We start from the raw sequence: 9,216 nt of genomic DNA, 5'->3' as shown, positions 1-9,216 counted from the left end.
AGAAATATTCGCCTGGGAGTGTTTGATAATATCCATCCATGTCTGCCCTTGCTCGAGGGGCATCCTCGCAGGCGCAGCGGAGGGGGCGCTGAAGGGCCAGGCGTGCACAGGAAAGGCTCACAGCACGCGCAGGTATGTACACAGGGACGACCAAGCTATACTGTTCTGGGCGCGGACATGCTTAATGTAGACATCCAGGGCTGATACTCGTATGGGTCGCAAGGCGCATTGACGTAACAGTGTGGCTCTGTGACTTCACAACAACGTCATAATTCGTGAGGCTGAGCAGGGCTTTATTGGCGCGCGTATGGCTCATAAGACTTAGTCGGACATTTCTGTCAAGATGATAACGGGAGTGCGAGGGCCCGGCCCTCGCTGAGAGGAACCAAACTCTCCGGCCATGGGACCTGGGGCCTGTGGATTTTCGCAGAAGAGGATTCTACAGACAGGCGTCTGCTTGCTGACCTTGATGTGCCTGGGGTCCGTGCTCTACCTGTACAAGAAAGTGCACAGCTCCAAGTATCTGTCCCTCAAGCCCAGGCAGCAGCAGGAGACGCTCTCTGCCCAGCTGGAAGGGGTGTATGAGCACTGGTCTGGGCTGGAGCAGTCCCTCCAGAAGGAGCGTGCGGAGCACAAGAAGACCACAGAAGATTTTGTAGTACATCAATTAGAAGCTCAAGAATCCCTGAGCAAAGAGAAGGAAGACGTCATGAACCGCTACGTCGCCCTCCCATCTCAGCACAAAATCCTGAAAAACCAGCATGAAGAAGTGAAGAAGCAGCTCCTGGACTTGCAGGTGCAGAGTCACTCTCCAAAGCTGGAAAACCAGCGAGCGTTGGAGAGCCACAACCAGAAAGATGCAAAGCAGCAGCGGGAGAATGAGAACCACGTGGTGGTGCTGCTGGGGGGTATGATATCAAACCTAAGGGATGAAAGTAAGGTTCTTGGCAAGGCACATGAAGAGGTCCGCTCTCAGCTGCTTATAGCGCAGGAGCAGCTGCCTGAGATGTACCAGCTGACTAAATCTCTTCAGAAGATACCACGCATCAAACTGTTCACAGCCAGGAAGAACCCGAAATTCCAGTCACAGACCCCAGATAATAAACCTTCAAGAGCCTCTGAAGCTGAATTGCAGCGTATTCAAGAACAGACTGGCCTCCAAGCGAATCCTTGGGAGACGCCGACAGACTCTGGGAAGATAACCCCTGAAGGTGCTGCCCAGGCTGCAGAATCTTTCAAAAAATTGTTGGTACCCCAGACAGGGTCTCTTGAAGTTCTGCCATAGCCAGACTTGCCTCTGTAGCTAGCAATGGATAGAGATGACCGTGCCCTGCATTTCTAGTGAACAGTAAATAGCATCTGTGCTGGAGACGAGCTGCTTAAAGATTTAAAGACGATAAACCTCACCATCAGAAACAACGCCATCTACTATGATGAATTTGGGAACATGAATATTGGATGTAACATTCTGACTTGGACAGTGGACAACAATGCGATGCCTTTTCCGCACTGTTGGCGAGTGCACAGGAAATCTGACCCTTGATGCTGATCAGATTCAGTGGCACACGAAGAGCCAGCTAACAGTCTTTGATAGCCATATACTCCATTGTGTGTGAAAGAGAGGGGCATTGTGCAATCTCTCAATCGAAGGGGCCAAATTAGGATTTTAAGGAATATTGGATTCCACTCCATTCTTGTAAGTCATGTACTGGAAGCAATATTACTCACTCCCTTGCTGAAGACAGTAGCTGAAAATCTCTTATTCACTGACCAACCAGGTGAGACTAATGGAAGCCAGGCTACTCTTCTTCATTCAAAGAGAATCCACTTACTGTCAGCCAGTAGAGATTAGTGGAAACCACTCTCCCACTCTCAGTAGAGCCTAATGGAAGCAATGCCATCCACTTCCACCCGAGAGAGAGTATTGGGTAATCTTTTATTCTCCTCTTCCCGGCAGAGAGTAATGGAAGTCATAGCACAAAATTCCACCCAGAAGAGAGCTGTGGGCGTCATCCTACTCTTTCCGCTCACAAGAGAGGAGTAGAATCTTCCTACTCACTCCAGCCAAGTCAGACAAATGAAAGCCAACCACTTCTCCACCCAGAAGAAAACAGTAGCAGCCATTTCACCTTCTCCACCCAGCCATTATATACTCCCCACTTTCTCACCATGGCAGAGCCAAGGGGCTTCAAATATCCTTTGCCCCTGAGAGGCACCAGTAATACCCTTTCATTTCAAGGGAATCGGCGCTGGAGTGGTATGATCAGACTCATCCCCTCAAAAGCTCTGGCATGTTAGCACATCTAGCTATTTCCTCATTGCCTTAACATGGTTTGGGCTACATAAGGAAGACCTCATTACATTTGCTCACTAATGATGCACCATTGGTTGTTAACCACTTGCAGGGAGGGATTCTAGCACGAGGTTCAAAGTCCATTTTTACAGGAACCTCACTGTTTCAGGTCCTAGGCCATCAAGGGTCCTGCATACTTTTTGCCCACTAGTTTTGTAAAATTAGTTTAGCACTTTTTTTTAAAAAAAGGTCCCTATGCTGCCCTTTGTTTTACATTTTTTGTCATGATGTCTTTCAGCACAGTGGTACCCTACATCTCTGCTATAGTTTTTAAATACTAATTCTTTGTTACTTACCTTCATGATGGTTATTCCCTTCAATGTTCAGAGAAGGCCGTTGGGCCGATCATCATCTCTAAATCTGAGGGACGTGGTCCATCAGCATGATGGAGGTAATGCTCTCTGCCACTCTTTCAGAGTTCTGTCTTTCAAAATGCTAAATCATCCCTAGGTAATGAATAATTATACATGAACTCAGTTTGTGGAATCCCACACATGCAGTGATCCTGATACTCTTGTAATAAAACATCAGAAATTAAAAAAAAATAAACACCCCTCTGAATTACAGCCTACCCTACTATCTTTCCATGCTTTGATGGTGTTTTTTGTTTAATGTGTGCCAGGACTGGAGTCCTTATCTAAAACTAAGAAGCCCCCTACCCCTCTTATATAGGTTTGTTTTTGAAGATCGGGACAGCCTGAACTCCAGATGGTCAACATTATGTATAACAAGATCAAAAACAAAATCCAACATCTTGCAAGACTTAGAGGCTGCCATCTTAAGGTCAGGCTGGGCCAATCTGTTTTCATTCTCCATCATGTATTGACTTCCAGGTATTGTGCAATGTAATCTAGGAAGACATTATGATGCATTACCAGACTCACAGTGCAGTTATATTTAAACTTTTATTAAGCTGCCAAGTTCAAGTTATGACAATCTCTTTCCCTTTGCCACAATGCAATCTTGCCTCAACAATATTTAATGACACAACACCAGTGCCATCAGGCATATGCTTGTGTTTACGTTTTTTTACATCTGCTAATATTTTCAAACTAATTAAGAATTGCTCAATGTACGGAATAAAGGTACTTTTTAAGAACCAATGATTAGTAATGCATATTTATGTGAGTGACTTCACCTGCTACTTCAGGAATATACAAGAGGTGCGCTTGACACCACTAGGGTAATTGCTAGCACTATCATTACCCAGTATTGACTTACTAATTTAGCCAATAGAAAGAAGCAAAAATCAATAGATTGCCAATAGTCTACATGCAGATATTGGCAACTCATATCTATGTGTATTTATATATATTGTGCATGGTCCTGTAGGATTTACTGTGTGTAGAACCCTTAGCTGGCATGCAGTATTAGAATGTTCATATGTTGCTATGTAGGCAGAGGATATTATTTTTTTAAACCTACTGGTTGTTGTGAAGGTGTTGCAGGTGGAGGTAACACTACTTGTGTGCTCCACAACTGTGTAGCCTTAACACAGATTTGTGGCAACGATCTGGCTACATTGTGGACCCATTGTGTGTTGATTCCGGCATCTTGTGTTACCCTGCTCGAGTTCGTTCATTCGGTGGGCCTGCTGCATGAGTGACAGTGGTTTTGTACTTTTTCTGGCATTTTCTGGGAGTCACTGTGTTCAGATACCCGACCTCCGAAAAACAGTGTTTTGCAGAGATGTGGGGATTTGCAGTCTAGTCGTTTTCACCGGCATCTGTCCTGTGGGTGCCTGATGAACGTAAGAGATGCCAGCCTTGTGTGAGCACTACTCCTGGGTTGCTGTCAACTGCTCCACTGCCATCTTGTGTGTGGAGATGTCCGAGGTTGGACTCAAGTCTCATCATCGGACATTTTAAAGATGCATACCTCCCAGTGTTTACAGCTGACAGACTGTCAGCTGTTCTGTGGTTCTCAACTAGAAGTGTTCAGCCTTGCGTGGTTTACTGCCAACATGCTGTCAGTTGTTTTGGTGCTGGTGTGGCTATTTACACAGTCACATGTACACTACGCATTAAGGGACTCATTTATGAGGCGGTGCATCACTTTTACGCCGCCGATGCGCACCAGTGGCGTAAAAAATGCGCCTTGTTGCGCGATATTTACAAAGTGACGCATCTAGGTAGATGCGTCACTTTGTAAACCCCTGCGCCACATTATACCTGCGCCAGGTATAATGTATGCAAGGGGGGCGTTTTGACGTAAGGAAGGGTCGTAGAAGTGACGCAGTGAAATCTATGAGATTTCACTGCGTCACTTTTAGGACGGCGTTGCGTCAAAATCTTGCGCCTGCCTCACAGCAGGCATAAGACTGGCGCAGGCCCTTTCACATGGGGCTTACCCCATGTGAAAGGACGCATTGCTGGAGTTGCCTCACTTTTGTGACACACTCCAGCAATGCGTCACTTTTGCGCTTACAGATAAGTCAGAAATACTGACGTATCTGTAACTCCTTGCGACATGATGCGCCAAAAATTAAATATGACGCATCAGGAATGTCGCTAGGAGTGCGCAAAGAGAAGTGACTCATCGCTGCTTTCACGCAGCGATGCGTCATTTCTCATAAATGAGGCCCTAAGTGTTCAAGTTTCTTGTGAATAGATTACAGTGATGCACACACCTTGTCCATCTTTTCTGCGGATTTTGGGGGTGATGAAGTTTCTGCTAGGGTGATGTATTCCTTAAGTGTGCCTCTTTCGTTTTCGGTGCATGAACGGTGATGCACACACCAATTGTTCATCATTACCCACCATCTCTTCTTTGATCTGCATTAACTTTTTTTTAACATATTTTGTTTTGTCTGATCATAACTTGCTCTGTGCTGTGTGACACTCAATGCAAAAATAACAATAGAGGGACAGAATGCACTGGAATTTTCTTGACATATTAATTATTGCCTAAAAATTGCCGAACGCAGCAGCAGGTGCTTTTAAGCACAATATAAACTAGCAAAAAGGCGCCCCCAAGCGAAGTCAGAACCCGGTGCGGTGGCACCGGTCGCACTGCCCTAGAGCCGGCCCTGTTTTCGGCATTCCAGTGCTCTTGCTCACAACCTGCACATCCACTTACTAATGGACTCCATTATGGAAGCAGTGGGTTATTTAAAATCTAGAAGTTGTGTGTAAACAATAGCAATTAAAGTGACACTCGAACTTCACTGAAGTATTACTAAGTTATTATTTTCAGGTGCTCTTTGCTTGTCCTCCTCCCTATGCAGGTTTGAAGTTCAGCTGAAAATATATCTATGCATGATACACGGTTAAGCTGCTTGTTGTGATTTGTATTGTGATTAGTGTGTTATATGCTTGACATATGTCTGTTGTCTGTGTGATGTGCTGTAATCATGATTAACCATTTGTGTGCTCAGTCTCGCGCCTGTCTTTGTGATATTTATTTAGGTTTATTTTTGTTATTCTATGTTTGCAATGCTTAATTCTTAAAAAACATAAGTGCTAATGTCCAAAGAATTTCTTAGCAGTTCACTCCTAACTTGGTTTAACGTTGATAGTAGTGTTCCACCCCTTTCCCTAACATATTTACGGTGCTAGCTTTATTGAACTGTATATCACACGATTGATGCCTAAGTAGATTTCCAAAGTGCAACAGAAATATTGAAACATTGAATCCTGCCATTTGTTGTAACTATGAAAGCTTCCACAATGGTGACGACTGGGATTGATCCAGAGTTGTTTATCTTTGGATATGAGTTGTTTCTCTATTTTTGATTTTCCTTTGCATTCGGGTATTTGTGCTCAGAATGTTACTACAACAATCAGGGATCAATGGAAAAGTTAACGGGCATATTTCAACTAAAGTGGTTGAGCGCGGCGTTAAACCAAGAAGGCTGACGACCGCTCTCCGTCACTGTAGAAACGCAGGGCTGCACTGTATGTGTGCAGCTTGTGCAGCACACATAGAAGGTGCAACTCGTCGTTTTAAAAATGATTGTTTATGTGCAGGAAGGGATACCTTCCTCCACATTAACAATCATACATGGCGTTTTGCAGTTTCTATGAGTGCTGCACAATGCAGCACACATAGAAACAGCAAAACCGAGGAGAAATAAAGCATTTCTCCTTGTTTTGCCTATTTAAGACTAACACTGGGCAAAGCACTATGCTACGCTCGCGTAGTTTGTGAAGTTTGCGCTACTTCGCACTATGCGAACTGCACGTAGCACAGTGCAAACATGCGTAGTGTAGTGCAGCAGTAATTTTTTGCTTGCTCGCGGTCCTCAACGTCAAGATGGCGACTGCGAACAAGCAAAATGACATCCCGGCCAGACTTTTTCCTCGTTCGCGATCAGCACCATCAAGTTGCCGATGGTGAGCGTGGAAAATAAACCTCCCGGCAAGATTCTGAACGCGGGGAGGTCAGGTTTCTCATTGCGAGTGGTCGTGTATGCTTGCGCCCGCTCGCGATGAGAAACTACCAGTCCGCGTTGAGAAAACTGCTGCTCGAGCGGCAGAAAACTACAGCTCGCACTGTGCAAGATGCCGTTTTCAATGATTGCACAGTGCTGGATGCTTGTCCGCACTGTGCAATCATTGAAAACAGCATCTTGCACAGTGCGAACAGGGTAGTACATGGTTCGTGTAGTGCTACGCGTAGATCGCGTAGTGCAAAGTGCACATCGCATAACTACGCGTAGCGCTACTTCGGGGACTAAGCCCAGCCCTATTTAAGACCAGGTTTTCCCTGATCTTAATTTTGGTGCTGCCTCATATTTATGCCACCCTTGTAAATATGTGGCAGCGTCAAAATCAATGGGTGTTGCAGCGGTACACCCACCATAACACCCATTGCCCTCCCCTTTCATGCTAAGTAAAGAGCCTTATTTACAAGGCAGCGTTAAGCCACGTCAAGTGGCTTAAAGCTGCCTTGTGAATAAGGTGAGCCCCTATCGCCACAGGAACTGGGAAAGAGTGACGTCCCTGTGGCAATAGGGGGCTTGTAAATATGCCCCTAAGTGAGAGTTTACTCATTTATCATGGGGTCGTTTTTTTGGGCCGAGGTTTTAAATTTAGGAGTAAATACAGCCTTGCAAATCAGTAGGTCACTATCACATAAAACACTCTCGTGGTCTAGTCTTCTTGCTTAGATGTATTACTTGGCTATTAGAAGACATGGGTGACAATGGCAGGCAGCACTTCTATTAATTCATATTTTCAAATCCATTCATAAAATGAGCTATGTTCTTGCAGTGTTTTTCATTTAAAATATCAGTTGATTATTGCTTGGTCATTGATATCATGATTGAAAGCACCTGCTTTTAGTCCTTGAGCTCGAGAATGTGTGTTTGTCAAACTGACAAAATAAGGAACTTTTAATATTTAACTCTGATGCCGTTCCATGTTATAATATTTGCCTACATATAAATGAATTTGCGTACAGCCAAATAAATTAGATTTATTAAAACACTCAGGAATTAGGTGGCTAAACATATAGAGTGGATTAAAAATCTTTATTCAGTTTTCAGATAAAACCATAAAAGTGCAAACAACAGTTCACAGACAACAAAAAAGGTCCCTTGCCATTTCAGTGTTACATCTGACATAAAGAATAAAAAATATATCACTGTGCGTTAGAATACTTTAATACTCTTAGACAAAAGATGACAAAATATAAAACACAGAATGTAAACTGCAGAATATTAGCTAGGATGGCGAATTGCAAACAGTAAAAACAAAATAAAAACAGAATATCACACGAGTCTTAACAAAATAACAGCATAAACTAGCATTTGCAAAATGTGAAGCCAGCCAACTAATTGTAACGTGCAAGTGTAATCTAGTGAGTTTAGATCTGACCTATAGAGTTGCAAGGTGCCTGTACAGCTTAAGGCATTGATATAGTGCTGCTTCAAACCTGTCAGCAGGTGATAAGTTGCCATGTTGAGGTGACCCCTGGTTTGCTACTGGGCTGTATAAATATAAAAACCTCTATCTAGGGTCCGCTATGTTAAAATAAAACAAAGTTGCAAACCTTCTAAAGCATCACTCTGAAACCTTCGTCTCTATGAGCCTTGATCCCCACTAGATCATGGAGGCGCCTTCCCAAGCATAGAACACTGTGGCTAGTCTATCAGGCTGTTGCCCCACAATGGGACAATAAACCCAAAATATAAGTAGTAAAAAAAAATGGACCATCAGTAAGTTGCATAAAAATGACAGAATAGGTGTTAGTGCGATATGATATGTCCTAAAGGATATCGCTTTCCATATAAAGGTGACAATAAAAAAACAGATGATAGGGTCTCCAAAGAACATAGATATAGATAAGTATCATTGTAATTCCTGATTTTATTAGCCAATAACTATGGTAGAGTTTCCTGATTCCAGTAAAAAAGCTACAAAAAAGGATAAAATGCATTATTATTTGGGTGGATCTTCTATCACATGGGCATCTAACAAATGCCTCAGGCCATTGTTTCATTTTTGAGAAGGCTACCATACCATGAACTATAGCCAATTGATGTTGTGTCAAGACAAAGCGATGGCAGGTGTTCAATGTAAATATGAGGCACCTCTGAAGGCCCTCAAGTTGTTCCACAGCGAGGTATCTAACCACTGAGTGTTTATTACTGTCAATGGCACGTCTGGCATAAGCCATCTTTTCATGTAATAAAAGTTTTAATTCCCTTTTGCTGTAGAATGTTATACTATCAAGTTTATTCAATGAAAAAGGACCATTCAGTTGTGCTACCTGTCAGAAGATATACAAAAGCCACAGGATTCTGTGTGAATTATCTGCCAGGAGACATCCTTTATGATAGCTTTTGTGAACTTCGTCTCTTCTTTGCTCCAAATAAAATGCCACAACTGGGAGGGCCTAATTGCTAGTATAAATTCCAT

At 43.4% G+C, this 9,216-nt stretch overlaps 1 pseudogene; it reads left to right on the top strand.

Annotated features, from left to right (window-relative positions):
- The first annotated feature begins 400 nt into the window (after positions 1–400).
- On the top strand, positions 401–1,543 carry LOC147706035 (Golgi integral membrane protein 4-like; annotated as a pseudogene).
- The last annotated feature ends 7,673 nt before the right edge of the window (positions 1,544–9,216 follow it).

The sequence above is a fragment of the Lissotriton vulgaris genome, chromosome 7 (genome assembly GCF_964263255.1).
Source record: "Lissotriton vulgaris chromosome 7, aLisVul1.2, whole genome shotgun sequence".
Lineage (NCBI taxonomy): Eukaryota > Metazoa > Chordata > Amphibia > Caudata > Salamandridae > Lissotriton > Lissotriton vulgaris.
Note: the sequence above shows the minus strand (reverse complement) of the source record. Positions and strands in the feature narration are given on the sequence as shown.